Source organism: Chanodichthys erythropterus, chromosome 1, assembly GCF_024489055.1.
Source record: "Chanodichthys erythropterus isolate Z2021 chromosome 1, ASM2448905v1, whole genome shotgun sequence".
NCBI lineage: Eukaryota > Metazoa > Chordata > Actinopteri > Cypriniformes > Xenocyprididae > Chanodichthys > Chanodichthys erythropterus.
Window position 1 is genome coordinate 2103597 of NC_090221.1, and position 24171 is coordinate 2127767.

A 24171-nucleotide genomic window follows, 5' to 3' on the forward strand; every position below is an offset into this window, starting at 1 on the left:
CAATAAGAGTCGAAAAAACTTTCAGAGACAAGTCCAAATTAAACCCTGCGCCTCGTGACGACACATTGATGTCCTAAGACACGAAACGATCGGTTTGTGCGAGAAACCGAACAGTATTTATATAATTTTTTACCTCTAATACACCACTATATCCAACTGCGTTCAGCTTCCGGTGAGTGAGGTCTGATCGCGCTCTGACAACGGAAGTGATGTCTCGCGCTCATTGAAGTATATGGGCGAGACATCACTTCCGTCACCAGAACGCGTTTTTTGACCTCACTAACAGGAAGCTGAACGAAGTTGGACATAGTGGTGTATTAGAGGTAAAAATTATATAAATAATGTTCGGTTTCTCGCACAAACCGATCGTTTCGTGTCTTAGGACATTAATGTGTCGTCATGAGCCGCAGGGTTTCATTTTGATTTGTCTAAGCAAGTTTTATTTACTGTTATAGTTGAAGTTCCCATCTACTGCTATTATTTGACTGACAGACGGCAGCAGTTGGAGGTAAAAATCATCATTTGTGTTCTACTGAAGAAACAAAGGCACCTGCATCTTGGATGCACTGGGGGTAAGCAGATAAACATCAAATTTTCATTTTTGGGTGAACTATCCCTTTAATTAATCGCTTATTATCTCATTAACTAGGTAAAGTATGCGTCACATCTGATTCATGTTCATGTTTTCATGTCTTTTTTCTCATAGTCATGTGACTTTTCATGTGCTTCCTTTGCTTCATGTCTTTTGTTCTGATTGGTTCATTGTTTGATTGCTTTCAGGGTTTGTTTGTTGCGTTCACTGCATGTGGTAATTACTGTTATTTCGTGACGTTTGATTCTGGGAATTATCAATATCAACGCACCAATGAATCTGCAACGGTCAGGTGGTACAAGTAGGATTTCCCAGCTTACAAACTGTTATTATACCAGGATATAAATGCTTTTTACAAGTTGAAATCTCATAATTATGGTAATTATGACATGGCGTGAACGCACCTTTAGTCCTTGTGTATTTACAGCCTCATGTTTCTTTGACATGTATTGCTTTTGTCAACTTGAGTCTCTTGTTTGTCATCAATTCTTTGTTTATTTTTGTATGTTTATGGGATAATAAACTGCACTTGGGTTCAATCAACAGTGGATATTATGTGACTGTGTCATGTTTACACTACAAACAGAACTGCAAAAATACAGACTTCTGAAACGGCTTTCTGAGGGAATCAAAAACTTACAGTTTTGTAAGTATTTTAATACTGAAAACCTACATATTTCAGCTCTGAAGCAATATTTTGCATTCTTTACATATATAAGAAAAGCATCACATTGCCAGTTAACTTGTTAACTTGTAACAGTTGCTGCCTTTTACTGATGTCAAAAAGAGTTGTGAAATATATTATTACATATATATTACATATTATTCACAGCCATCTGGCATTTTCTTCATGTTTGAAGCTCCTTGAGAGCCTGAAAACTCTTTGAATCGAGATTAATCTCATTCAGCAGACAGGAAAGCATCTGCAATACAACCCAAGTAAGAACTTTAGGCCTCTTCGGTCAGAACTGACCAAAATATTGTACGTTTTGAATTTTTTAAAATTATTGCTTCATCGGAATTGGATGACATTTGGTGACTTTTGTCGTATTAGCTATGTGAACACAAAAAAAAAATCATGGATATGATTACGATATTAAAGAGTTGAAAAATAAAAAGTAACACTTGGTACCTTAACAGTTCAAAAATGACGACATAGGAAATGAATGGAACAATTTTTTTTTGCTTCATCGGAATGGGATGGTTATTTTTGTCGCATTAGCTATGTGAACACACAAAAACATCATGGACATGATTCAGATATGATAAAGGCCTTCACTCTATTTCACAAATATTGCATTTATTGAAAAATAACTTAAAATAAAAATGAAATAGCTCATAAAAATTGTATAAATATTGCATAGTATCATAAAATCCCCTCAAAATTGTAAATAATAACCAAAAAATACTATTGAAAAAATATATATTACATTGATTTTCCTGGCTTTGGTCACTTTTGACCACAAAGGAACCAAATGTGACTAAAAAATCTTCTGTTAAAATAAACCCTGACGTTAGACTCATGGATTTGAATGTCATCATATGACAACCAAATCACAAATTCAGGCCACTAAGACAATAAAAGAAGATCTAAAAGCCACGGTAATTGCTTCAGTAACAGTTTATGGACAGTGTCCACTCTTTAACTGTGTAATAAAACCTCAATTACCTTCAATGAACCTGTGTGACATCAGGAATCCTGAGCAGAGCAAACCCTAACATTGTCTAAAAGGCAAGAATTTCCAAAATACATTGTCTAAAAATAGATTTAAACAGGAGAAATCTCCAATCAAGAAGTACTTTGTACACCTCTAAATTCCCCATTGCACACGAGTAATTGAATGCCTAAGATTACGGTTAATTAATAAATTACAGGCGCACGCACAATGAGCAGTCATTAATGTTGCCAAGAGGCTCGATTCCATACATAAATGTTTTAACGGCTTACGCGATCATATTACGGCATCTCAAATTATTAATTAAAGAAAGCCGATTAAATTATTTGCTCCATTATGTATTTTCGGGATTCAGAGAGCATTGTGGAGCGTTTCTCCTCCACCTTTTTAGAAGGCAGGATTTAAGTGCCTATTTGAAATCAATTTCTCTAATAATGATCCTAATGAGCTCATCAATTAAGTCTGCCATAATGGGATGTTAGCTCTGCTTGTGGTTATCACTTTAAGTCTGCCACTAATTTCCATGCTTCATCTATCAAAGATGATTGGCTAATACGGTGTCGGCCTGTTAGGGGTGATATGGAGATCAGAGGAGGACGCCGAGTCCAAACCTTCGACACAATGACACCGATGATAGAGCCGTGCGTATGTCCGGGACGTATATGTCTCGGTTCTTCTCTTTAGGGTCGAGGGTGCGAGGAGGGTCCGCGTTCAGGGGCGGGGGCTCGTCCTGCACACCCCATTATGTAAATGAGCCTGATAATGGATTTCAACATCTCGGTCTTATTTACATAAGCAAGCTTTTCAATGGTCGTTCCACATCAGGGATCCCATTATTTGGCTCCTTTCAGGGCCGTTTATGAGCTCTGCCCTCTCCTCTGACCCTGCCGTTTCACACACTCCCCAAAGCACAGGCCTGTGATGACAGTGACAAGCGCACACATAATGTATGCTTTGCTTAACCGCCGTTAGTTTTCTTAAAGCTCAGTGTACAGAGCAGTTGTTTAACCCCGGGGTTTAAACGGCCCTCCAGCGGCTCAAACAAACACTCAATCTAAGAGGTGCTGGTCTATATGGGCCAACATGGACGGGTCATATTATAGGACAACTAAAGATATTGAGAGAAATTGTTGTCTGCAAAAGATCTTTTTAAAGCCATCAACTGTATATAACATAGGTGCCGTTATGACACTGCTTAAGCAATTAATATTTGTTAATGATATTTGTGATGTATGCAGGATTTGTACAAACATACGAGTTTGTTTGAATGCCTCATAAATATTTAGTGACTGTATGCAATTTAAACAGAAAAAAGTTCTCGGATGGGATTGTTTTTTGTTTTGTGTTTTTTTAGGATTATAATGAAACTTGCATTATTCATGTATTTATACTAAAACATTGCTTATTAATGAATGTTCACCTCTTGATTATTATTGTTGCCTCTAGTAATTATGTGTCTGAGTGTCGCTGAGTTAAAACAACCCAATCGCTGAGTTAAAACAACCCAGTTGCTGAGTTAAAACAACCCATTCGCTGGGTTAAAACAACCCATTCGCTGGGTTAAAACAACCCATTCGCTGGGTTAAAACAACCCAATCGCTGAGTTAAAACAACCCAATCGCTGAGTTAAAACAACCCAATCGCTGAGTTAAAACAACCCAATCGCTGAGTTAAAACAACCCAATCGCTGAGTTAAAAAAACCCAATCGCTGAGTTAAAACAACCCAATCGCTGAGTTAAAACAACCCAATCGCTGGGTTAAAACAACCCAATCGCTGAGTTAAAACAACCCAATCGCTGAGTTAAAACAACCCAATCGCTGAGTTAAAACAACCCATTCGCTGAGTTAAAACAACCCAATCGCTGAGTTAAAACAACCCAATTGCTGAGTTAAAACAACCCAATCGCTAAGTTAAAACAACCCAATCGCTGGGTTAAAACAACCCAATCGCTGAGTTAAAACAACCCAATCGCTGGGTTAAAACAACCCATTCGTTGGGTTAAAACAACCCATTCGCTGGGTTAAAACAACCCAATCGCTGAGTTAAAACAACCCAATCGCTGAGTTAAAACAACCCAGTTGCTGAGTTAAAACAACCCAATCGCTGAGTTAAAACAACCCAATCGCTGAGTTAAAACAACCCAATCGCTGAGTTAAAACAACCCATTCGTTGGGTTAAAACAACCCAATCGCTGGGTTAAAACAACCCATTCGTTGGGTTAAAACAACCCATTCGCTGGGTTAAAACAACCCAATCGCTGGGTTAAAACAACCCAATCGCTGGGTTAAAACAACCCATTCACTGGGTTAAAACAACCCAATCGCTGAGTTAAAACAACCCATTCGCTGGGTTAAAACAACCCAATCGCTGAGTTAAAACAACCCATTCGTTGGGTTAAAACAACCCATTTGTTGGGTTAAAACAACCCATTCGCTGGGTTAAAACAACCCAATCGCTGAGTTAAAACAACCCAATCGCTGGGTTAAAACAACCCATTCGTTGGGTTAAAACAACCCATTCGCTGGGTTAAAACAACCCAATCGCTGGGTTAAAACAACCCAACCGCTGAGTTAAAACAACCCATTCACTGGGTTAAAACAACCCAATCGCTGAGTTAAAACAACCCATTCGCTGGGTTAAAACAACCCAATCGCTGAGTTAAAACAACCCATTCGTTGGGTTAAAACAACCCATTTGTTGGGTTAAAACAACCCATTCGCTGGGTTAAAACAACCCAATCGCTGAGTTAAAACAACCCAATCGCTGAGTTAAAACAACCCAATCGCTGAGTTAAAACAACCCAGTTGCTGAGTTAAAACAACCCATTCGCTGGGTTAAAACAACCCAATCATTTTAACCCAGCATTTTTTAGAGTTTAGATTCATCAATTTTCACTTTAAGGTTTTAATAGATTATTTTAATAGGATATTTTCAGAGTTTAGAATCAAACAGACAGCCAAAAATGTATAAATATGCATATATGATTTATGCTGCAAAATTAACTGTGACACAACCAAATGATTAATTGATGCATGGCTTTGTTTGATTAATTGATTTATCACAAATTTTAAAGAACTCATTAATTATTTCATGGTAATCTACGTAAGTAGTGCAAATACCAAGTGAGTAGATATTAAAACCAACAGCTTCCAGTTTTTTTCTGATATTACAGAATTGTTGTGATCATAACAGTATATCAATCAACATATATTTAGTGTTTTATAGTTCTGTCTAATCAAAAAACAAAACTGATTCCAGATGTCACCGTATTCATCTCTGCATCACTGATGTTTTGATTCATAAACAAACTATCCATTCCAAGTTAAAGAAAAAATATACAGACACTCAGCCTTTCTGTCTGATCATAACAGCAATTTTTTAAAATATATATATTTTGAAATGTGCAATTTAATGATGCAGCTGTCGAATTTTGTAAATGCCAAGATGATACTGAAGTAAAATACTGGGTAAACTGTATTTAGCGTGTGTGAGCAGGTTTGCACATAAGTGGGGCTGTACATAATGAAATGCAAAACCTGTGCAGCTAACAATTGGAGGCTTGTGTAGCAGCTTAGCCTGTTGGTCCAAGGCTATTCGTCATAATCAGCGGCACTTTTCTCATTAGTAAAAAGCCATTACTCGTGGACTTTATCAGCCACCCAGCGTTATCGGCGCGGCAGCAGCAATCCTTGCATGCAGTGCCGGGGATGAAAGGTGTCCCGCGCGCCTTAATAAGGCTAGTGTTTCAGAAGTCCTCGGTCAGGTGTCACCTCATGCTAAGAGTTAGCTGCGTTGAGTCAATTCTCGCACTCCAGCAACAGGCTTACAAATTGAGGAGAAAGCATTCGCAGTAGGCCACTATCAAGCGCACAGCAATGCTGTGGATTCAGTATTTAGAGGGCCAAAGATGGAGTTGATTGTTCGGCTGTCAAGAAGACAAGTGAGGTCCCTCCACGACACCACTGGGACGACGCCACTTAAACATTTTGGAATTTGGTGTGACCGCATCAGTTAAATCATCAGCAATCCACACTGCTCTCTAAAAGATGCTGGGTTAAAAACAACCCAAGCGGTTGGGTTAAATGTTTGCTGAACATGCTGGTCAGCACTTAACCAAACTATTGTTTAAAAATCACTATATGGCTGGATTAAAATGAACCAAAGTATGTTGGAAATTAAAAATCAGACACATAATTACTAGAGGAAACAATAATAATCAAAAGGCGAACATTTGTAAATAAGCAATTTAATGTTTATTGTTTATTTATTATTCATTAAACTTATTAATAAATGTTCATTTATTAAACATCAATAAACGTTTATTTCAAACTTATTTTGGGTTCATTTTAAACAAGCTATATAGTAATTTTAAACAATAGTTGGGTTAAATAAAACTACCCAGCAGGTTGGGTCAAATATTTAATTTAATAAATTGTCCATTTTCAACCCAACTTTGATTGTTTTTAACCCAGCATTTTTTTAGAGTGTGATAAAAAATTATTCTTTTGTAACAAATGTAATTTCTACCTGAATAAGTTAGTTCATGCAAGAATTTAAAAAACAAAGTAAATTCAACAGTAGTACTTAATTTAAGTGTGTAGAAATTACAGCGTAAATATGAGCATTATAAAACCTAGTCAACGTTCTGATACTGCATTCATGAATGCATGAATAATAAATAAGGTTGCATTTTTCACTGTTTTCCAGCTGTGTTTACACTGTTTATCATTGTTTTTGTTGTAAGGTTTAGTAACTTGCTGTTTTGTGACAGGTCATTTTCTACTAAAAATGACACATTTGTACTCAAAAATGACCCAACGAAAGTATTGAGATCTTAGATGTTCTAAAGCATACACTTTAAAAACATGGCTTAATTCAGTGTTATATTGTTTCAGTAAAATGATTGTGAAACAGAGTATTGCAAAGTAAACTTCAAAAATTACTCAAACTTTTAACTTGGAAGTTAAATGTACTTACTCTCTTTGTTAATTGTACTTAACTTAGTTTGTTAGTTAACTTAGTTAACTTAAAAAATCTGTGCAAACACTTGCAAAACAAAAAAAAAACAAAAACAATGTTTTTGTCAGTGCATGTGAATTTATACATACAGTATCAATAATCCAACAATACCAACTGATATTTAGCATCAAAGTTTTTAGTCTTTATTTATTTTCATTATTAATATTATTATTAGATTTTTTTGGTTTAATGATCATTATGTTTACTTTGCAATATTTATGTTTAATTTCCTGTTTTTTATATGTGGTAACAAGTGAGTACTTTACTACAGCGGTCTTTAACAAAGAGGTACAGCCAAATATTGTTTGATCTCAAATTATTTTGGGTGAAAAAAAAAAACTGAAAATATGTGTTAAATAAAAACACAATATTAAATTTAGCTGAAGTCCAGCTAAATGTTTCATTGTCCCTCCCAAAGTATGAAGTAAAATTAAAATACACTGTACATTGTATGTATATATATATATGTTTCAAAAAAGATTTTACAAGAAAATACTATTTCAGTTTTTCTAATGTTTGCTTCAATGTTTTTTGGTAATTGTTTGTGAAATTTACTAGCAATTTCTGAGTAAAATGTTTTATCAGTGTACAACAATCATTAATGGTTATTTAAATGGCTTTGCATCATAATAAAGTACGTAATATACATGTTATTACAGGCCACATTTAAAATGCAACACTCAAGTTTTATAAAACATGTACCCTGATCCATCTCTATAAAGGTCTGAAAACCGCCGTGTCTGTGTCGATGATCCTGACGTGCAGTTTTGGCTCGTATTGTAAAAGCCTTTGAATGTGACTCAATCCTCAGCAGGTACATCTAACCGGCGCTCTGTGATTTCACACCTTGATTATAACACATGCACTCACGCGCTGACATGCTCAGAGGTCATTACGGTGTGGCTGAGCAGTTTGTAGGCATGTAATTAATACTGTAGCGTTAACATTTCAGCGGCGGCGGCCATGGTGCTGAGTGAGTTAATCACCAGAGGAGCCAGTGCTATGAAATGACTCTCGCTGTTACGAATGGCTCCCCATCTCCCCTCTTAATCTGTATTTTACGAGTGAGAAACTTTGCATTATGCAAATCGGTGGATGGGAACAGGTGACATTTCAACGGAGAACACGAGCAACAGCCCAGTCTGGTCTGGGACGCTGATTTAGACATTAGTATCTGTCATCGCCGAGTGCCCAAGCCTTGATCTGCATAGCAGGGGGGAAAAAATCGTGTCTGATCTATCAGATTTAAGGTGGAAATGGCGTGAATGTGACTCTGGACAGATATTTGTATGATAGTGTATGAGATTAAAGAGACAGCTGTTCAGTTGCCTAAAATCATTCATGTAAAACCACTCCTGCTGTTCAAGGACTCAATAAAACGAGCATATTTAATTTCTGTATTTGTTATTGAATATTATATTATGCAACATGTTATTGCTAACACACATTAAAACCCAATTAGTCTGTGGGACTAAATATCTGAACACTGAAACCCACAAGAAATCTGCAGAATAAATTAATTCCACAGATTTTCTCCCAAAATCAAAACCCTAAATTTTCTCAATCTGAGCCCGTTTATGAGTCTTAAATCGATAGTTCACCCAAAAATTAAAATTTGCTGTTGATTTACTCTCTCTCAGGCCATCTAAGATGTAGTTTTTCTTCAGTAGAAAAGATTTTTAGATCAACAAAATTGATACATTGAGGTCTTATGAAGTGAAACGATTGGTCTATGCAGGAAACTGAACATTACTGACAACATTATTTCCTGTAATCCACAGCCTCGGCAAACGGTGCTGAATCTCAAAGTCACCGCACCTATTGACTTCAATTATATGAATCACAGAGGACCATGGTTTCAGCTTAAAATCTTCTTGAAGGTCTTTTCACACCAAGTCTAAAATTTTTGTATGTTTTTTCATATTGGAGCCATCTTAAAAAGGAGACCACCAATATATATGTATTCCGCACTGTGTTTGTCAGATGAAGCGGATCAACTTGCCCGACGCCATTCTGGATTTTTGCGTTCGCTTACACAGTTGTTAAAACACGTCTCAAAGAGCTTGCACTGGATGCGAAAAAGGCAGAAAATGGAATTTTTTTATGACAAATGAAAGTGTGTAAACGTGATTGACACAACATGAGGTCGTATTTATTTTTTAACGTGCGAAAATTCAGATTAAAAATCTTGGATGGCCTGAGGGCAAGTAAATTAGCAGCAAATTTTCATTTTTTGGTGAACTGTCCCTTTAAAGGAAGTCGATGGCTCACTCAAACTAAGTCTATTTATTCAAAATCAAAGTAAAAGATAATAAACAAAAAAATAAGAAATAATTAAACAAATTAATCTCAACAAAACAAAAGACGCTCAAACAAGTCCCAATGCTACTAAACGCTCCCGTCGGACAATATTTCCAACCACAAAGTTAAAAGTATGTGTCCCACTTTATATTAGGAGTCTTTAACTATTTACTTACATAAAAACAATAATCATTACACTAAAAAATGCTGGGTTAAAAACAAGTTGGGTTGAAACTCAGCAATTGGGTTAAATGTTTGATCAACCTGCTGGGTAGTTTAACTCAACTATTGTTTAACAATTACTGTATTACTTTCTTAAAATGAACCCAAAGTATGTTGGAAATTAACATTTATTAATATGTTTAATGAACATTTCGAGTTTAATGAATAATAAATAACAATAAACATTTATTTATTAAATGTTCACCTTTTGATTATTATTGTTGCCTCTAGTGATTATGTGTCTGATTTTTAATTTCCAACATATTTTGGGTTCATTTTAAGCAAGAAATACAGTAATTTTTAAACAATAGTTGAGTTAAATAAAAGTACCCAGCAACATTTAACCCAACCGCTGGGTTAAAACAACCCAATCTCTGGGTTTGTCCATTTTCAACCCAACTTGGGTTGTTTTTAACCCAGCATTTTTTAGATTGTAGGTACAACATACTTATTGCGTTGATGTTGTATTGCAAAACACTTGGATATGGGTAAAGTTAGGCACATGCATGCACACAATAATTGCACTGTATCATATGATCAATTTGAATGCAAGAATGATGCATTTCCAAATTCTAAATGTATTTTAAATCCAACTAAATTCAAACCAAACCAAGAAAGCACAGTCCTGAAATGAGGCGCTGAAAAACCCCTGTTTTGAAGCTCAAAGTCAACGGCATGTGTCGGCAGAGATCCTTTTCCCCCTCAAGACGTCGAGTCTCCGCTCCACCTTAAATGAGAGCATCAGCACAAGCTTGGCTGCCCCTGGCTAATGTTTGCATCCAATAAAGAACAAATCAGCACCCAACTTGGCTCATCTTATCACGCAGTCATAACTGATGATCAAAGAAGTCATAAAGATCCCATTTAATCTTTCGCCTATCTATCACACTGATGTCTTCATCGTCTTTGTGCAGCGGTAATATCAGCCCATTACCAAAGCAAAATAGATCTGGCGTGCATACAAGGCGAATGAAGTGCTCACTTTGACGTGACAGCGTGATCAGTGAGAGCGGTAATCTGCGGGAATAAAAAAGATCTCAATTATTCGCCCGGCGTAATGTGGGAGAGCAGCTTCACGCACGCACATCTGCTTTCATATATTGTGACACACGCTGATAAAACATCCTTGCCAATTTACACTCTCTCTGCTTGACTAATCTCCAACAGCTCCCAGCACCTCTAATCACTCCATCAGCCGCCGGAGAGACGGCCCGAGTCCAGCCGACGAGGAGAGAGCTCTCCATATAGAGGGCTGTTCAATTGCCACCCAAATGAGAGGGATATTGGAAGACTATCCTCAATTCAAATTACATTTGTAAATGAGGCAAGCTCTTTTAATACGGAGGCATTAGGGATTTTTATCTTGCGGGCCGCAAATATAAAGGGACATTACGGGGCCGAGCGTGTTGGCTATACTCAACGGCTCAGGTAAATCACAGCGGATCCGGCCGAGAGGAGCCGTTCGCTGCGGACCGCACCAGTGGAGACCATTAATGTAATAACTTATCTGCGCCGCGCCGTCGAAATGCGTGAAATAACTGATAGGAAAAACAACCAAAACACACATTTTTCATCTTAAAACACAACCGTTTAGTCTGCAATACACTGAAAACCTACAGAATCACTGTGGAAATGCTTTATTTTGCATTTGTTTGTTCGTTTTACACAAAAAGATCATTATGAATTACAGTAGCGGCCAAAATTGATGTCCGGACTAGGAACATTGACATCTTCTCCCTTTATTCAAATGATTTAAAATCTGTTAAAGACTTTGTAAGGATATTGTGTAGTTGTGCTTTGAGTCAATAGTTTTATTTTTTTTTAAATGACGCAATGAAACATGCCACATTGTGCATACATGATTTTTTGCCGGGCTGTCATACAAAGAAATTAAGAACGCATGCAAAACAAGAGAGACATACAAGCAAATATTAATAACTGATTATAGGCTTTTTCCTGTGAGTTTTTGTTTTTCTATGCATTTATTGTTTGTAAAGTAAAATAAAACCTGTAGCTTGCCTTTTATTGACCAATAATTCTGTCAGATAAATACCCCAAGTTTAGTCTTTTATTCTTTTCTTATATTTAAAATATTTAAAAAATATATTAAAATATTTTAATCATATTTTGATGGTTTAATCGAATTTGTAATAATTACGAGTTTATCTCACGATTCTGACTTTTATCTCACGTTTCCGAGTTTATATCTCACGATTCCGACTTTTATCTCACAATTCTGAGTTTATATCCCACCATTCCGACTTTTATCTCACAATTCCGAGTTTATATCCCACGATTCCGACTTTTATCTCACAATTCTGAGTTTATATCTCACGATTCCAGCTTTTATCTCACAATTCCGAGTTTATATCCCACGATTCCGACTTTTATCTCACAATTCCGAGTTTATATCCCACGATTCCGACTTTTATCTCACAATTCCGAGTTTATATCTCACGATTCTGACTTTTATTTCATGATTCCTACTTTTATCTCGCATTCCTTGGTTTGTATCAAAACTCTGAATTGTGAGATAAAAGTAATAATTGTGAGATATAAACGTGGAATTGCAAAAATTAATATAAACTTGGAATTTATATCTCACAATTCTGACTTTTTTTCAGAAGTGCAAGACATAAAAACACAATTGCAAGTTCTAAAGTCTGAATTATGTAATAAAAAGACACAATTACTTTTTAATTGTTTTTCATTCCATGGCAGAAACAAGGATATTCCAGGGAAAACCCACACAAAAACAAGACAAAATCAAATATCATCAGAAGACTGAAGGAACTCAAGCGCTGTAATCCTCTGAGCAGTAATTAACACCAGCGCACGAGACTCAGTCGTATTTTATAATTACTCCCGCAGGCTTGGGAACGGCCCCTCGCGCAACTATCATTACCCCAATTATCATAAATTTCCCTGTGCACCAATTAACAATATGGGAGGGCAGTGCTGCATGTATTTTAAGTGTTATAATTAAGCCAGGCTCTTTTGTTAATTAGCCTGTTCTGACTCTTTGCTTTTTATGCTGCTCATCTACTCATTACCAGAGTCATTTAATTCAATTAGCACCTTAATTAGATGAACAGCCATGTTCTGATGTTGCAAGTCTTGTTGGAGGAGCACGGCATGATTAGCAAAGACAAACACGGCATGCAAATCGTGGATGCCTCTGCTGGAGGTGGACTGGAGCTGTGGAGACGAGCCAGATCACCCAAGCACACAGCCAGAGACAGTAATCAACACGAAATACATACAAATGGCTAACATCATCGACATCAGAATGGTTCAACTTTATATGAATAAAAATGGAATGCAACTGGTCAACATTTCTTTTAAATTCCACCTTTTTTTATCAGTTTCCTGCAGTTCACTTAAAGGAGTAGTTCATCCCAAAACAGAAACTCTGTCATTATTTATTCATTTAATTTTATTCCGAATAAGTCTTGATTTTGTATTGGGGGATCTACTAGAATAGGTTTTCATGCTTAAATGTTTAAAAATAATAATATTTTATATTATCGCAGAACGCTTTGAGGTGTGTTTCCTAAAAGCATCATTAGCCAATTATGGTGCATCAGTGAACGATTTGATGTTTCCCATAACCATAGTTCAAACCAACATTCGCAAACGGTTGGGTTAAATGTTTGACCCAATCTGCTGGGTTGTTTTATTTAACCCAACTATTGTTTAAAAATGACTGTATTGCTTGCTTAAAATGAACCAAAAATAGGTTGGAAATGGACATTTATTAATACGTATAATGATTAAACAATAAACATTTATTAAATTGCTTATTAATAAATGTTCACCTTTTGATTTTTATTGTTGCCTCTAAATTTCCAACCTATTTTGGGTTCATTTTAATAGTCATTTTTAAATAGTAATAGTTGGGTTAAATAAAACTACCCAGTAGGTTGGTTCAACATTTAACCCAACCGTTGGGTTAAAACAACCCAGTTTGTCCAAATGTTTTTTAACTCCCTGAGGTCTGAAAACGCGTCGGCGCGTTTTGCAGGATTTTTTTCACATTGCAGCAAAACAGACTTAAAATACTCCATCATTTCTTGTCATAGAGACATAAGTAATATATCAATTGAAACTATAGAATATCTTCTTTTATTTGTGTACACTCAGAGTAAAAACACAATGTTGTGCTTTTTGTAAAATAAAGAAAACTAACATGATGCGTGATCTCTCCTCTCCCTCTGAACGAAGTCCAATCTGATAGTTCTCAGAAAATGAACTGTAACTTAGTGAATACTAATGACAAAAAAAATGACACTTACGTCTAAAGAAACGTTGAAATGTCAGGTTTTAAATCGTGCAAGTCAAATCGAAAACAAACATTCTGTGTTTATGTAATCTGTATGAAAAGAGAGCCATGTCAGAAATCTGTGATTCAGCTCATTATCCACTAATGCGGCCACGTCCACGGAGCCAGCGCTATTCAGACGCAAATTCAGAGGCAATACATGCATTCATCGTCTCAATCGTGTATTTATTGTGTTTATTTGGATGTTAAAGCCGTGGTTAGCGATCTCTAGAAGACATGCCGTTAGTTCCTAATTCCTTTTCTTCTTTATATGAATTTGTGGCCTAAAGGTGTACAGAGAGCGCCCTCCGGCTGCAAGTATGAATTAAAAACACAGTATCCAGCACTCATTGTACTGACAATAAATATTACTTCTCAGTATAGAAAATTGACATAAATATATAAGAATCCATCAATATTTCTCCAAATGTGCATGCTTTTAAGCTAAAAGCCTATATGAAATGCCATAGAGGTAACATAATTGTTCAGACACTTTGCATCACAGAAATACATTATATTTTAAAGAATATAATAGAATACCATTATTTTAAATTGTAATAATATTTCACAGTATTGCTGTTTATGATGAGCTGAGACATGATTACAGAGGGTTTTTTCACAGCCTACCTGACTGAAAGGCCTCATTAATATGCAAATCATTTCAGGTCATTATTATGTGATTCTTTTGTCTTCTCAGGTGTAAATGACCCATTATTCATGATGATTCACGCCTCCATGCATACTGTGTTTCTTGACAAAAGTGTCTTACAAAAACTAAATCAATATATTGTTTTATATGAAGGAGTAGGCAGCATAATTTTTACATAATTCTGAAGCAAAAACTCTAGTCTACAACCTCTAATACCCAAAAGTCTTGTGAACACAGATTTAATATACTTTTTTTGGCCTTATTTCAGTGACTTCAGTTTTTTGTTTTTTCAACAACCACGCATAAACATTATTCCTTCAAAAACACAAACATGTTCCTCACATATTATTGTAGCCTAGTTTGTGCTGAATACAGTGTAATGACACTTTTTCCATTAATATGTTTATGAAAAACTAAAAAAAAGCACAAATGTCAGGGCATGTCAAAACTTCTCCGAGCCCCAAATCAGCCTCAGACTCCAGAAGGTTAACCCAACATTTTTTAGAGTGTAGTTTCTTGTTAAATGACAGTAAAGCTTTCTATAATCATGTTAAACACATCAAAACAATTAATTAGCATAAGTTATTGCTCCTCCACCTGCTCATGATGTCCTGAAGCCCCTCCTTCTGAAAAGCACAGTGTGCTCTGATTGGTCGGCTGGAGCAGTGTGTTGTGATTGGTGTTTGGGAAATGTCCCGCCCCTTACCATAACCACCAGTTTCAACACACTACTAACTAACTCAACCAGGCCCCGCCCCTTTATTCTGCGCATTCATTATTTAAATGAGAAATATTGTGAAGAAAACTCAAGACTACAATGGAGGCACTTCATATATTTTTCGACACTTTCAAAGAGTGGCACTAAAAGTTTAAATCTCTTTTACATTTAAAAAATAACGTATCTTCTACACAAAACTCGACCCTAAACCTAACCGATGGTGTTAACAAAAACAAATGTAAGATAAAAACACATTTGCTGAAGCAACCATGCCATTTTAGCTTGTTTTTAGTTTCTGATTGACACTTGTTTCACGGGACTTGTACGATTCTCAATGTTGTACCAGGTGAGGTACCGAGCAAGTTTACTATATCGGAAAAGCTGATTATGTGATGCAAACATGAAAATGTATAAGTTTACAGCTCATGCTCTGTGGGAAATGTGTTTTGAGGTCACAATATTGATAATCTGCTCCTCTGATCACAATTTGTGTTAAAAGTAATAAAAGTTGTTGTATTATCCGAAGTCACTTTGTACAAAACGTTACTGATAAATTAATAAATGCAAATAAAGGAATACAAAGACAGATATACACCATGTTACACTGTAGGAGATTTCATACACTGTTTGACATGTCATGCCCAAAAACCCAGAGCCACGCATAAACAACGCATTATTGCTTTTTCAGAATATTAATAGGGGCGTTTATTGCGAAGCGCTGCGGTTGCGGCTCGCAGTGTTAGCCCAGCGCCGAGACTGACATGTGAGATTAAGAGTGTGGGATTGGAGCAGAGGTAGTCTACTCTCACATCCCTGTTGACTCCGATAAGAAAGCCCATTCGATGACATGGAGGGACAAACTCAATTAACTATAATGGAGAGAGGCCATTCCAGCCCTCTGTTGACGGATGGCTACAGAATTCAGTTTTCTTGCTCAGAGAGATCTTAAAACCCGCTGAAAGGACGGGAGACAACAGGGACAAGCTGAATCAAAGGCTATCAATGAGAAATATCCTAATCTGTGGATTAAATGCCTCGCGGCCACAGTTTAATTTGAAGTGGAATACAAACCATCTCAGCGGAGTAACTCCAGCCGTATCGTTGAGCGAAAGGATAAAGAGAGCAGGCCGGATAAAGAAGGCAGGTCAAGCTGGAAGAACGCTGGGAAAACACTGATCAACAGTGTGAAGCGGATCATCAGAGACGGACGTCATGTGATCAAAACCTGCTAATGTTTGTTGCACTTCATTACAGTATGTTTTACTTAAAAGCTCAATGCTTCTAAGTGATTATTCTGAAGGAAATTGCTATTGCATTTATTCTGTTGATAAACTGAACGGTCATATCATACATGCAATATATACGTTTTATGTTTTTGACAATCTCTTTTGACTTGAAAATATTTTGCATAAAAGTTTAATCATGCATGGTCTTGTTTGAGATTCTACACATTTTTTAGTGTGTGTAATGTCTCTTCCGCCGATTTGGGTCAACGACGTGACGGGTCATTTTTTTTGTCCAAAGGCCTTAATAATAATAAAAAACAAAGATATGACATCCAAAGTATGTAAGGTAGTACAACCAGATCTCCTTTACCGAATCCAAAGGTTTTAATTATATTTTGCTACATATAAAGGTATTTTAAAGATTTTGAAGTGTCAAAAGGTCATTCGGTTTAACCGTCCAAAGCCCAATACAGCATTTCATTTGTGATTAAAATATCTTAAAATGTAATAAATGTATATATTTTTTATTCTGGCATGATTTTATAACATCATATATCAACATAGTGCAAAATTATATTAAAATTATGTGTAGAAGTCGTTGCTTTGTCCAGAATGTCCAGAAAAATGAATTTCATTGATGTCATTCGGAGTAACCAATATAAAGGGACCGTTTTGGATCAAGTCATGTGATCAATATCATGTGATATCATTCAGACACCTGCAAAGGACCACATGGTCATGAAGTAAAGTAACTAAAGGCTTGTTCGACTTGATGCAGCGCCGCAAAGTCCGATCGGCGGCTGACTTGAAGCAGTGCATGCCGGTAAGAAATGTTGTCCGACTTGAGACAGCGCTGAAGTCGTGTGACTGTGACGTATGGCTTTAAAGTACCGCGAGAGCGATTCGAGATCAGCCGCCTGAGTTAGCCAGCGCAATTTCTCAAGAGGAGCTGCACGAGCTGTGATGACGACACAGCTGTTTCATGATTGGCCGGATTCACCGCATGACAACGATCACGTGTGTTTCGTGTTTATTGTCACGCCTTCAGCTCCACTAATGCTCAAAAATCTGTGTTTTTATAACAGTTAAAGCTCTTTTCATGTAGTCGCGATGTTGTATCGTGATGTTTATCAAAATAAAACGGATAAAAAACAAAGACCACACTACATTGTTATTTAAATAACATATGCTTATGTTGAACTTTATTCTTGTAAAAACAGACGCTGCAAGCAGCACATAAAGTTTTGAATGAAAAGGTCTCTGAAACAACAGTGTATTAGTCAAATACTGCATTTATTTTACGCTGTTATAAAGTATGCAAACACAGCGTGAGCGTCATTACGAGAAGCAGAAAGTGTCCGACTTCACGTCTCCGTTTTCAGCTCCTCCCCGCCTGCACGCGGCTACTCTCGCCGATCGGTTGCATCCAGCCGCAGCCGATGTCGAACACACCTTAACTCTCTTAACTATTTGATAAATTCATGTTTTCACTTGATCATACGCATGTCCTGAAACATCAGGTCATTCAGTGCAACCGCTATAAAACATGGAAAATTATGTAATATTTTAAAAACTTGTACTAAATATTAAATGTTTGATTGTCCTTTTGCTAGATATCAGCCTGTTAGCATTGATTGAAAATACCGTCATTCGGTGTAACCAAAAGTGAGAATCGGTAAAACCAAAATTTTGTTTTTTTGGTGACAAATCTTGTAAAAAATGACGAAAGCAGTGTTAATTGATTATAAAAACCACATAATCTCATTGTTAAAACTTAATAAAACTTCAAAATTAATCATATCTCCATTATGTTTTTTTACACTTTTAAAAAACGTATTTGTCAATTACCTATTTATTTGATAAAAAATACAGTAAAAATACAGTCTGTTTTGAATGTGAATATATTGTAAAATGTAATTTATTCCTGTGATCAAAGCTGAATTTTCAGCATCATTACTCCAGTCTTCAGTGTCACATGATCCTTCAGAAATCATTCTAATATGATGATCTGATACATTTCTGATCATTATCAATGCTGAAATCAGTTGTGCTGCTTCTTATTTTTGTGGAAACCATCATACATTTTTTTCAGGATTCTTTGATAAATATTCAAGACAGCAGTACAGGCTATGTACTTTTAATATTTGACTTGAAAGACTTGTATATTATATAAAATATTTCCAAATATCTGAATTATGCAATAAAGTCCCTACTTCAAACTACAGAACATGGGTATTACACTAGTAAAATGTGTCGAGATTACTATGATGATATCGATTTACAATTTACAAATCCAATTTACAAATTTTAATATATTTATTAATATATGATATATATAATATATGATATATATAATATAAATATTAATATATGATTACATCAATAAAGCTTTGAATTTTTTAACTTTTTAAAGATGCCAAACTGTGTGAAGTTTCAAGTTTGAAGTGCAGAAAAAATGTGCTTTGAGAAGACGATTTCTCACTTCATGGGAAGTTACTTCCAATTTCCTTGCAGCCAAACTACTTCACATAAAACTTTTGACACAATGAACCTCGTCAAATATGACAACAATCCTCAGAAGAGCTCAGTGTAACAGCCTCATAGCTTGTAAACACAAATTTGTTTCCTTGGACAGATAATAAAACAGGTGCAATCTGACTCCTCTCAAGCGTTGAGTCTTTATCAAAGCTTTGCTGAAACCTGAAGCAACTCTAAATATTGCTCTTTTTTTCTTGTCACAAGGTCATTATTTTGCAGGTTCACTCACTTTTTCCGTTAATGACTATGATTATTCATTCAATGAAATATTCAGTCAGCCATTCATGACTTGACATTCAACTCTAGTATGACTACGGTTCTTTCCAGCAGCTATAAAATGAATCACTGACTTGCTTTTAATAAATCCAGCGCTTTTAAAATCTTTTAAATCCCACAAATTCAGTCTTGAGTCAAAAGCTCTGCGCTTTTGTGACCTGCCTACATGACAACTCTGATTGTGAGATGAACATCAGGTCAATTTAGAGCATGGAAATGATTTATTACCCATAATCCCATTCACAAAGCAAAGCAGGTCAGATAGGTGGAGGAAAGCAGATTTATGTTCCCGTTTCTGTCAAAGCCGCTGGCACACAGCTTGATCATTTTAAATCCAGAAACTGTCTTTAACCAGGTAACCAGGTGGAACAGACATGGACAATGGGCCGCCTTCATAAAATAAAGCAACAAAGAGGGATCCAGAAACACTTGCAGTGAAGAGAACTGTTCATTGCATGTCAAAAATATACTGATTCGTTTCAGCTTGAGAGCCTTCCTCAGTCGTCACATTCCTATTTATATGTACTAAAAACGTTTTTTCACTTGCATATTTTGCGGACAGACCGCAATGTTATCAAAACGAACCCCGTTCACACTGATCCGTGAAAATGACAAAAATTGTTGTATTCTGCTGTCAGGCCAGTAGATTGCGATGTCCGTTTGTAAAGAAACACTACACACCTATAGACTGAATATGTAATATGCATGCCACTGTTTTCAGTAATTCACGTTTTTGTAGTTCACAGAGACGATAACGGTATCGTTTTTTTAAAGGGTTGTTTATACGACATCATTTTCAAATAAAAAATGCAAAACTTTTTATGAGTTTTGACCGTTCATTTACACGACAACGCTGAAAATGCAAACTTTTCAAATCAGTTTTTTTAAAGGGTCATTTATACGACACCGTTTTCAAATAAAAAAACGCAGAACTTTTGTCCGATAATTTACATGACAAAGCTGAAAATGCAAACTTTTGAAATCAGGTTTTAGGGCTGTTCAACGATAATCGCGATTATCGTGTACAAAATAAGAGTCTGTGTTTACGTAATATATGTGTGTTTGTTTTGTGTATAATTATTATGTATATATAAATAAACATACATTCATGTATATATTTAAGAAAAATATCTTATATGTCTATAAAAATATTTACATTTATATTTTATATAAATATATACAAATATAAATATATGCATATATTTATACATACATGCATATTTTTCTTAAATATATACATGTAAGAGTGTGTCTTTATACACTTTAAAAAACGCTGGGGTAAAAACAACGCAAGTTGGGTTGAAAATGGACAAACCCAGCAGTTGGGTTGTTTTAACCCAGCAGTAGGGTTAAATGTTTGCCCAACCTGCTGGGTATAGTTTTATTTAAATCAACTATTGTTTAAAAATGACTGTATTTCTTGCTTAAAATGAACCCAAAATATGTTGGAAATGAACATGTATTAATGTTCAATAAATAATTATTAAACAATAAACATTTATTAAATTGCTTATTAATGAATTTATATTAATAAACTATTAAATTTATATTAATAAAATATTAAAGCTTTTTAATAAACATTCACCTTTTGTCTATTATTGTTGCCTCTAATTGCATCTGGTTTTTAATTTCCCAACTATTTTGGGTTCATTTTAAGCTAGCCATATAGCAATTTTTAAACAATAGTTGGTTTAAATAAAACTACCCAGCAGGATGGGCAAACATTTAACCCAACCGCTGGGTTAAAACAACAAAATCGCAGGGTTTGTCCATCTCCAACCCAACTTGGGTTGTTTTTAACCCAGCATTTTTTAGAGTGTATATACATAATACTTATACACAGAACAAACACACATATATTACGTAAACACAGACTCTTATTTTGTACACGATAATCGCAATTATCGTTGAACAGCCCTATCAGGTTTCAAAGTGCAAGTTTTTGAAAATGATATCGCTATCGTGTGTAAATTACAAAAACGTGAACTTGTGAAAACAGTGACATTGTGCGCATTTGCGTTACGTATTCAGTCTATAGGTGTGTAGTGTTTCTTTACAAAGTGACATCGCCATCTACTGGCCTGGCAGCAGAATACAGCGTTTTTAGTCGTTTCTGCAGATCCGTAAGAATGGGAATTGTTTTGACAACGTTCTCATCTGTGTGAGAAAAACTCAAAGGGAAAAAAAACATTTGCATTTTCAGACCCCCAAAATGTCATTGTCGTGTAAATGAACGGCCAAAAAAGTTTTAATTTTTAGTTGAAAATTGTTGTATAAACACCCTGAAAGTGATTCATTAAAAGGGTTAATAATCTAGACAAAACAATCAACCAATCAGAATACATCCTTATTAAATTAGCATGTCTTACACAATCCTTCAATTAATTTTTATGCTATCAAAGAAGAACAATCTTCATTTGTAGGTTCTGGGAGTAATATGTGTAAGTTAATGAATTGTGTGTTTAATGATCTTTGGTGATTTCTGTTGCTAATTTGTTATTTTAGATGGTTGATGGTCGATTTGTTAATATTGGAAGACGCTTAATCAAATACACTTCAATCTTGTCTAATTGTGAGTCATGTCTGTGATGAGAAGCTACACATGTAAGAGTATTTTGTGATGTTTGTTTTAGGACAGCTCCATTTTTAATGTTTCTTGGTCATTCTGTAAATTGTATTCCTCTATAACTAACCCACAACTCTTCAAGGACAAGTTGTTCCTCTATTCCAGCGTTGATTAGTTTTCTACCGCTACTTTAAAACGATTGTTCTCACTTAAGGTAAGCCATCTGACTGTTAACTGGTTGTGAAATTCCTCCCTCTAATTAATTAGTGTAATAATCAAGTTAATGGGGAGACATAAATGGTGGTGTGTGTGTCTAAGTGCTTAAATTACAGTGCTTTAGTGATCTTTAAACACAATTCAAGAAGTAATGTAGGAACAAATGAACCTTGAGATTGTTTGGTCTTAATTTGGAGGGGCTCCAGTAGTAATTTTAGGAAGTGCCTCTGAATTTTCCTCATGGCGGACCAAAAGTCCATTGATATTTCTGCATGCATTGGAGTGAAATGAAAATATGCATCTATTTTTGTGCCTTTTGTGCTTAGAAAACAAACAGGGCCAGAGATGTCCCATCCAGTCCAGCCTTAAGAAACAATTCAGCCCCATTATTGACACCCCCAGTGGAATGATTAGAAGAAAAAAGGGATCTTCACACCACCACCATCCCGACGAAAAAGGCTGACTGTCAAAACAGCTAAACAATAGAGTGGGCTTGTAAGTATCCTGCTTGTATCAACTGATAAATGGGCCGCTCTTTAAGGAACTTATCTCTTTAGGACTTGCAGCATGAGGAATGGCATCATTTGTACTGTTTGCCTGGCTGGACGAGTCAAGCTGGATCCATTTAAAAGATAGTGAGATACTGTCGACAGCAATAGACAGGGTAATTGCAGAGCCACTACTGTGGTATAAATTACATCACTCCAAATGGCAGAAGGGCCCGCAGAGAGCGGGAAAAAAATCTGACAATTCACTCCACCTGCCACCCTACCATCGCTTATCACTGCTTAACAGAGAAAAAAAGAGGCAGGTGAAAAAAATTAGGTATTGATCAAATTAACAGTTTTAGCAATCTGTTTAAGATGGGCGGGGGCAAAGGAGATGGAACAATTAAATTCCCCAGGCGATATAAGGTCTCGGGATAACTCTCGACCTCCGGGCGAAACGACTCGAATATATAGCCCTGCAGAGCTGAAAAGGAACAACAGCCGATCTGAAGCACACACTAATAATGTGGGATACGAAAGCTACGACGAAGAGCATATTCAAAGTCACTGAGGAAAATGTGAGGGTGTTCTGGAGCCCTATCATACACCCGGCGCAACGCAAGTGATTTTTGCTCATTTCAGCCCAACGCAGTTTTCATTTTCACGTCAAGCACCATGTTATTTAAACAGCAAACGCACTCGCGCCCATCTGTTCACCCATGGGCTGAAAACGAGGTGTGTTCAGATTAGGGCTGTAACGATATGCGATATGAAACCGAAATCGCGATACGCAGGTCCACGAACCTGTATCGCGATGTGAGAAGGCAGAATCCAACTCCCAGAGTTATCCTTCCTGTCCAGATCCAATGCTACCACATTTTTAAATTACTATAAGTATTAGGGGTGTAACAATTTATCATAGATGGTGTGTCTCAATCAGCTCTAGTTCAGTAAGTGTTTCGGGCACACATCGAATCTTGCAAGCAGGTTTAAACGTTTCTCATGTCAGTCTCTTGCATGGTCGCGTGAGAAAAGCCGTGGCTTTCTTTCACCGCAGTGCACAGCAACAGCTGTGCTCACAGAAAAGCAAAAGACGCTTGCGATGCTTTGCTTTAAGTTCTGTGGCGCCGTTCACATATGCGTCTTTTCCGCGTGCAAGTCAGTTATTATTTTCAAATGTAGCCGCGCGGCAGGCGCGCTCATAATGGGATCAACGCGGTCGCGACGCGCATGCAATTCTCAACTTCTCAGAGTGCCGCAAGAATCAACCGATCAGTTATGGCCTTTCCGTAACAAAACATCAAAAGCTCAGCTGAACAGCTGATCATAGCTGTACATGGTGGTTTTTATATATTATCTCC